Source organism: Miscanthus floridulus, chromosome 10 (assembly GCF_019320115.1).
Source record: "Miscanthus floridulus cultivar M001 chromosome 10, ASM1932011v1, whole genome shotgun sequence".
Lineage (NCBI taxonomy): Eukaryota > Viridiplantae > Streptophyta > Magnoliopsida > Poales > Poaceae > Miscanthus > Miscanthus floridulus.
In genome coordinates, this window is record NC_089589.1 from 9007684 (window position 1) to 9016336 (window position 8653).

At 42.0% G+C, this 8653-nt stretch overlaps 1 pseudogene; it reads right to left on the reverse strand.

The window, feature by feature from the left end:
• Window positions 1-1995: 1995 nt before the first annotated feature.
• Window positions 1996-7377, reverse strand: LOC136487960 (uncharacterized; annotated as a pseudogene).
• Window positions 7378-8653: the final 1276 nt, after the last annotated feature.

Below are 8653 nucleotides of genomic sequence, written 5' to 3' on the forward strand. Positions count from 1 at the left end.
GGAGGTCGCGTGGAGGCGTTGGTGGCTCGAGCTCGTGTGCTCTCCTTTGAAGAGGACTAGGAGACGTCCCAAGGTAGACAGGCCCACTCGGGCCCAGCTCTTAAAAAGAAAACAAGGTCTGGTCGGCCCATTCATTTTGTTGCACAATAGAGTATTTTGGAGATATATAAAAAAAAGAAATGCTTCAAAAATAAAAAATAATACTCCCTCCGTCCGGGAAAGAATGCAATTATGGGATTCGTGCCAGTCAAACTAGTTCAAGTTTGACCAAGTTTACAATAAATAGTATTAATGTTTATGTATCCAAACAAATTTATTATGAAAATATATCCTCATAACGAATTCAATGATACTTATTTTTGTACCATGAATGTTAGTATTTTTTATATAAATTTAGTCAAAGTTTAAACTATTTGACTTCTAGAAACACGAGAATTGCATTCTTTTGTGGATGGAGGGAGTAGTTACTCTGTCCGGAAAAGATTGATATTCTAACATAATATTATGTCAAATTGTTTCAAGTTTGTCTATATAAAAAAGTTATTAATATAATATTTATAATGCCAATTAAGTATCTTTAGACTTATCGTAGAATAATTTTCATGATATGCCTATTTGATGTCATCAAATATCGATATTCTTTTCTATCGATATTGATTTCAAAATACACGTCATTCCTGCATAGCCAAATAGGTAAAAAAAAAAAGCACTCAATCGCTCCCACACAACCATGAGATTATGTTTTCCCATCTTACTTGTTGCAGCTAGTTATGAGGATATTCACTATATTATTTGGCAGTCTCCTTATTATTACAGAAATACTAACATTTATCGTCATTCCTCCTCCAAACAAGACTAACTACGAACTAAGCACAAAGCCTATTAAAAGACAGTCACCCATTTTAGCAAAAATCTCCATTGTTGTTGTCTCCATCATTCGACATGTCTATTTCAATTGGGTGGATCAACCTCCTTCTAAAGTATGGGCCAAAACTGCGTCCAATAGGTCATCCTAAAAATAACCTGCAAATAAGAGCTTTTTTATGAAAAACTGCGTCATTTCTGGTCAACCACATAGACCAAAAGATTGCACCTGCTCCCACTCAGAATTTGAGATTGCAATTTTGGGTCCAATTGTTGTAACCATGTTTGGAAAAAAAAAGTGTCATATTTGTTGGCGGCTGCAAGCCAAAAGGTCATGAACAATCCTCCAAACAAATCATGCTAATGACACTCAGAAGACAAATATTTGATGGTTTGATTGTTGTCATAAAACAACACTTTTTATCATCCCTCCAATTTCATTTTAAGACTAAAAGTCCCTTGCCTGAAAAGGCTTCAATTATTATTATCATTCTCCTCAGTAAACCATAGCAACTTTGACAATTAACTCGTTCCATTTATGTAATTTGTCCCTCACCAAAGATCTACAAAAAGATAAAATCTATATTAGATATGAGTCGTGAGAGGCATATTTAACTTATTGTCATCCTATTGAATTGAATGATGCACATTTAAATGCCACTCTACCGAATGTTCCTACAAAAATATCACTAGAAAAAGTAAACTTCTAACAGTGCACAGGGACTTGGGAAACCAGTGCTAGCCTGCTTGGTTTGATGAACCGCTGCTGTAATCTCAAAATGAAATAAAATAAAATCCAGAGCAAACTTTGGCTGTATCCTCAGCCCTCACAAAACTATCCTAAGTTTTGTGCGCCATCATGAATTGGCGATTGTATGTCTTCAATATGTACCGAAAAAAAACAAGTTGCACAAACTAGCACGCGAAGATAGAGACACAGTACTACTCCAGCTGCCATTTTTTCCCCAGCCGTTCATGCTGTGCACAAAAACTCGAGCTGATTACTATGATGACAAACACATAGTATAACAGTTCACCTTGTACTCAATATTTTAGAAAAATACACGGTCAAACAGTGGAGGGATACATATGGCACACATGCTTAAAGAAGAAAACTGAAACAATGGGAAAATGCATGGAAGCGAAGAGATGACAAAGCCACCGTCAGTAACAACTGGGTACAAAGCTTTTGTAATTCGTTTCTCCAATTTCTCCTGCTCCAGTAACAATAACCAGAATAGCAACAGCAAATGGTAACAAAACCTGAAAAACCATCAGCTCGATTAAGAAGTGCACAGGTACCAGGGTTCAAATGGCGAATGCAAAATGCAATCCTGATGTTCAGTTCTTCACCAGATTACAAGCAGGCTTGCCCAATTCAACATCAAAAGTATTTCCAACACATAACGCTGGTCCAACTCAGGAAACTGTTCGAGTCACAACGACCTTGCTAACTAAAATTTAGGACAAGAGCAATTGCCATTGCCTCTGCAAAACTAGCCAAAACCCTGTAGGCCAACAAGATCACTGGCTGGCGCCATAAACCAGACTGGGGAACAGCCAGAGGCTACTGATTTGCCTGTATTCTGGTGGGAATATATGACCATACATCATGATGTCAAATACACAGTGGTGGGGCACTGACTGACCAACCTCCAGCGCAGTCCAAGTCTCTTCAGGATCAGCCTCATCGAATAGCCTGGCAACATAAACGCAGTTACTCTTTCCTCCCCATCTCTCGGGGTTCAAGCAAGAAATTACAGGGTTCCTTCTATCCAGGCTAATAAAAAGCGCATGGTTTTCCAACTTCTCCATCTGTACCCACCTAGCTGGCTTCACTGAGAAGTCAAGGCAAAAGGCCTCGAAAAATCTAATGGAGCCATTGGACTCACCAAAGCTAATTGCGAGGTCAACCAAGAGAAGCATGTCACCACAGACCACCAACCATGGGGTAAGAGGCAGGGTTCGCAGGGAGCTCCACGTAACTGCTATTCTTTTCATGCTGAACTGAGGTGTCAATTGGATAGTGTGAAGCCTCATAAGAGTATCTGTGACAAGGATATGACCTTTGAAGAAGACAACCTGATAGATGCGTTCATTGTCGAGATAAAGAGGATGCTCTGACCAGGAGTTTGTTCCAACCTGCCACTCGAACATGGAGGCCATTGAGAAGAGGAGGCACGAGTTGGGTGAACTGAATGGAGCCGTAAGGACGCCAATTTAAGGACAGTAGTCAAGATTGTTGTTGCATGGGAGTTTGGGGGGCATCACCTTGGCACCAGTGTATGCATCGACAAGGAGGCAGTGTTCCTTATATGTAAAGATAAGATGCATGTGAGCAGCCCAGGTAGTCCATTTCATTTGGAGTGTTTTGAGGCACTGAACATTGAAGGGATAAATTTTTCTTGGTAATGTCACAGCGATTCCATTTGCAATTAGACAAACGGAGGGGCTTCATACCTCTGCTATGTGGAGGGACATAAGGACCATCTGGTTTGAGGTGGAGAGGTGGGAAGCTGAAAGCATACACAGAGGGGAAAGAAGAGACTGCTGCACGCCAGGAGTGGCGGGTGCCAGTAAAAGCAAGGAAATCCTGGAATGAGTTGATGAGAACAATGATTTCATGAAGCAGGCTGTCCAGGAGATCTGCACAAACATAAGGTCCAGAAGAAGTAGAGCCTGACTTCTCCACAATGGTAACTTCTCTGCCACATAGAAATTCAATAACAATGGATCAGAATAAAGAACTGAAACATAATAGAGTTATACTGTTGGAGCTAATACACTGTAGGACAACAAGCATGGTGGTCTATCTTGACATACCAAGCTTCAATCGGGACAAGCTATGTCAGAGCCACCAACAGCTTGTTTTTGTTCCACAATAGCATAACTAGAATTCTTTTGGTGTGCCAATGGTACATATAATTGTATATTTTCAAATCATAAAATTGTATATTTTCAAATCATAGCAGATGGGGTGATTTGTATAATAGCCTCAAAATAAATATCAATTGACATAAAAGCGCAGTGATATGCTCCTCTCATATCCAAACAACTTTCATGTGGCTTTCTATAATAATTTACGAGGTCAGTAAACAGAAGTGAGCACTAAACCCTACGTGGTGAAGTGAGCACTAAACAGAAGTGAGCACTGAACCCTGCAGCTCCATAACTATGAGGATGACCAAATACACATGAGACTACGTGGTGAAATGAGAGGCGCTCTTTTTCTGATTCTACTGTGGATACAACACATCCAGTAAATCAACCGAGTTACACCATGTGATCAATATACATTTCCATAATATTAAATGGGCGGTCATCCTTTCCCCGGATTATGTGGATAGCTTTGATTCTTTTTAATAGCTTATTCCATGACAGTACTCAGGGCCACCACAAAATTATCCACCAAAATCAAATTCGACATTGAGTTTCACCTCATCGCTAAACCAAGAGACCAAAGTTCAAGGCAGCGGCGTGACCAAGACTACTCAAAATAGATATAGACGTCTAAAGGAATTCTCAAACTATTTGTCTTTCTCAGAGAATTGGTTTAAAAAGAGGGGGACCTGGGGGGATGTAGAACTGATCTGGAGCGATAAATAAGAATAATCTCAAACGGGCATGGCTTATAAAAGTCTTGTTTGGATCCACTCCAATCCATCATAATCCACATGGGTTCGGAGGAATTGGAGACCCGTGTGGATTGGGCTGGATTGAAGTGCATCCAAACAGGGGTGGAGACCCAAATTAAAGGAGGCCAGTGCACCAACTGCCCCACTACTAATAATCGACCAAAAATACCCTAAAAATATCACAGCCAATTCGTCAAAATGACACAATAATTCGTCAACAAAATACACTAAATTTCCCACCCAGTCCAAAAGATTCGACACTTCTTTTTTTTGGACACCAAGACTTGACATTTCAGTAATACACTGATCGATGAGCTCGTTTATTAACTACTGGTTGACTAAAGAAAGACTACTGACTGATTGAAGATTGATGGATCCGCCCCCATCCGCTCAGGAAATAAATAGAATACGCCCTAATTAAGGAGCAGACGGGGGAAAGAAAGAGAGATGAATGGTTAGGGTTGGGGTCAGGCTGCAGACCAAAAGCTCAGCGTGGGTCATCCTAATTTTTAGAATGAGAGTGTGAGACACGGAGGAGAGGATTCAGCGTGCGCTGCGCAGGCGCCTTTGCCGTGCCGTGCCAACACGTGGCAGGAACCGTCGCGCAGCCGCGCGGGCGTCTTCGTCGCACGCAGGTCGGTGCATTGGCACTTGGCAGTTCCCCGGTGGTGGTAGGTGGCCCTATTTTATGGGCGGCCCACTTACGGGTGGCATGGCTTATAAATCACGATTTATCAGCCAACAAACGGTATTTTTCTTTCACACCAAACCAATCAATAGTATTTTTAACCATGGCTTATAAGCCGGCCTAAACGACCCGGACGAATGGCGGTGGCCGCGCGAGCGCATGCCTGGCGCAGGCGCGCAGCAGCGGCCGCCCGGGTGTGACGAGCAGCGTTATTTGGAGTCAAAAAGAGCACCTCTAGCAACAGCATGTGTTCGTACGGAAAGAGGCCCCAACAGCGAGTTCGATGCTAACGACCGAACTCACGGAGTTCAAGCGCAACAATATCCGGCGGCACGAACCCACGGAGTCCTCGCATGATCAGAGGCGTCGCGGACGGGAGACAAAGCTGGAACAAGGAGATAAGGGCAGCAAAAGTACTATTCTACCCTTTAAATTTATTCTAGAAATAATTCCTAACTCATATATTTTAAGTTTCTGGCCCACATATTTTTGGTTTCGGCCCACAACTTAAGTTCCTCCATATTGGTTCTTCTTATTTCATAGCCATTCGATATATCTAAATGAATGGCTCTAATTTGTTCAAAGCACAGTAAAATTTCACTTATCTGGCAATGGAAATCTTTTCTTGAGCATATGTTGCTGCCATCATATCACTGGAAAAAAAAACATGCATGTAGGGAGGTAACGTCCATGCTCACAATGGCAGGACCCCTATGGCTATGGGTGACCGTAAGATTACAAGTGGCCCACTATTAAATTAATATGCACAGTTAAATCTAAAGATACCAAGAGTTCACATATAAAATGGGTAAAATATTTTAGGTAAGAGACATTTTCAATTCTTTAGCTCTTTATTTATAGTATAATATAATAAAATAGATATAGATAGATAACGTTACAAGTGGGTTTTAACTTTTAAGATGGTTTTATCCCTTTATAGCTCAAGAAAACTAGTAAAGACCTTAACATCCACAAAAGCTTCCGATTTTTCTATAAAAAAATTAGAGATGTATTGGGACATGAGGGAACCTAAAATAATCTAGAGCTCTTGAAAATATCTGTGGATGCTTAAAAATAGATTTGTACCTAGAAAAATGAGAAAATATTCACAAAAGATCTAGAAATTTCAAAAACATGATAGTATAGATGTGTATATATGTTTCAAAATCTTTCCACAATAAAAACATGAGATGCAACATATATACTAATATGAATGCATTCATGCTGGTTGCATGTCGTGATCTTTTTAAAGAGTTTTTCAACACATTTTAAACATCAACTAGCATGTTTTGTTTTGTTTTTCAAAAATTTATGTATGTTTTTATTATTTTCCTAGATCTGAATATATCTTTTCAAGCTTGTAAATATATTTTTCATGAACTCCAGATATTTCATTTGGGTTTCTCGTCTCTCAATGTATCTCTTGGATTTTTATCAAATTTTGCGAAAACATGGAAGCATTTTTCTTGGTTCAACAATTTTTTTTTAAAACTAGCATTAGATGAATGAAATCGCCTTAACAATCATTTATAACTAGGGAGGTTATTTAAATGGTTTTCACCGGTTGAAGGGGGTGTTAGTAATTTAAAAATTGCCTTGAATGCCTAGCATAGGATGAATGAATCTCTACCAATATAAAAAGCACCCGTTGCAAACTTTTCTACACCTACCCCAACCAATGACTCCTGCAGTCATGACCTCTACTGAATACACCCAAACAAACTGCACCCAGAAATACCACACCATTAAAACGAATGCATCAGATCCACTCTTGCCTCTCCTTCATTTTACTCACTCGAATCCAACGGTGCATGTTCTTTGGATCAGACATCATCACTCATCCCGCCCACCCTGCGCGCGTCTCTCCCTCTCCCAGGATGCCGCGACTCCTCCTCGATCTCTCCCACGCGCCGCGACCCCTCCTCGATCTCTCCCCCACGGACGCCGCGACTCCTCCTAGATCCCTCCCTCACGGCGCCCCCTCCTCCCTGCTGCTGGAGGAGCAAGCGCAGGGGAGCCGTCGAGGCCGCGCGGGCTGCCGACTGGGCAAAGGCGAGGCCGCGGCAGAGGCGTCGCAGGGCGGGGACACCGCAAGGCTGGTGAGGCCGCGCGGCCGGGGGCACGGGCCGCCGCCCACCGGGCGAGGACGCGCGGGCAGGTGGCTGCGCTGGACACGGCGGTGGAGGGCATGGCCCTGGCGGCAGATGAGATCGTGGAGAACGCGAGGGCCAAGCAGGTGGCAGTGCTAGCCGCTGAGCTTGGGCAGCTCAGGGTGAAGATCTCCACGTTAGGTGCGTGCTCGCTTACCTGATTCCAGCTCCGCTTCGTGCTGTTCTACTGCGTCGTCGGTGGGGTTTAGCTGACTCACTAGGGTTCAGGTGGAAATTCAATATTGTGTTGTGACGAAACGGGGTAATGCGAGATAAAGCGAGTTCGGTTTGGGGAGGGATTTGGTGAGTACCCGATGGTTTGGCTGTTGTTTCACTGCACTACCGGAATCGCAAGCTTTGCCGAGTGCTAAGAACTTTGCCGAGTTTTTTATCTCGGGTACTCGGCAAAGGCTGTCTTTGCCGAGTGCCCAAACTCGAACACTCGACAACGACACGACCCTCAAAGCTGGTCTTTGCCGAGTGCTCAGTTTCAGCACTCGGCAAAGACGTCCTCTTTGCCGAGTGCTCAGACATACCACTCGGCAAAGACCTTCTTTACCGAGTGTCAACGTCTCACACTCGGCAAATTTTGGCCCGCCGTTAAACCAGCCTGCCGCCGTCAGCTCTTTGCCGAGTGTACAAATGCAACACTCGGCAAAGAGGCTCTTTACCGAGTGTCAAAAGCAGACACTCGGCAAAGTATAATTTTTTTTGACTCCTGCACTTCAAAAATTTTCACCTCTCCACATACCACATTTGGTACTCCATGCTTAAGTTTGGTGTATTTTTGAATTTATTTGCTATATTTAACTAATTAATTGCATTTGAAGCAATTTTTTAATTAAGTTAAATTTGAACTGCAAGTGATTCAAATATTTGGAAAAAATGAGTATAAAATTGATATTCATGTTATTCAACCCAGTTTGAGGCATTACCTATAAGATTATAAGGGTTTTCGAACATCTTATTTCGGAAACACGACCCCGAGCGTGTGGTTGAATGGTTTTTAAATTCTATAAAAAGCAAAGGAAGTACGAAAATCATGAAATTTGATAAGATGTCATGATATCATATGTGGAGGCTATGGTAAAAAATTGAGAAGGTGTCGCATAAGTTGTCACGTACATTGCTTACAAATCGAAACATCTCCGAAGAAGTTTCATGATTGTTGAGAATGATCTGGTAATATTTGGAGTGAAAGTGACGGTCGAGTTGTGGTTTCACTCCGAAACTTTTTGTATAGCCAATAGACATCAAAGATCGTGTCATGTTAAATTTTAGTGATTTTTTGGATCCATTTGATAATTATTAATTTG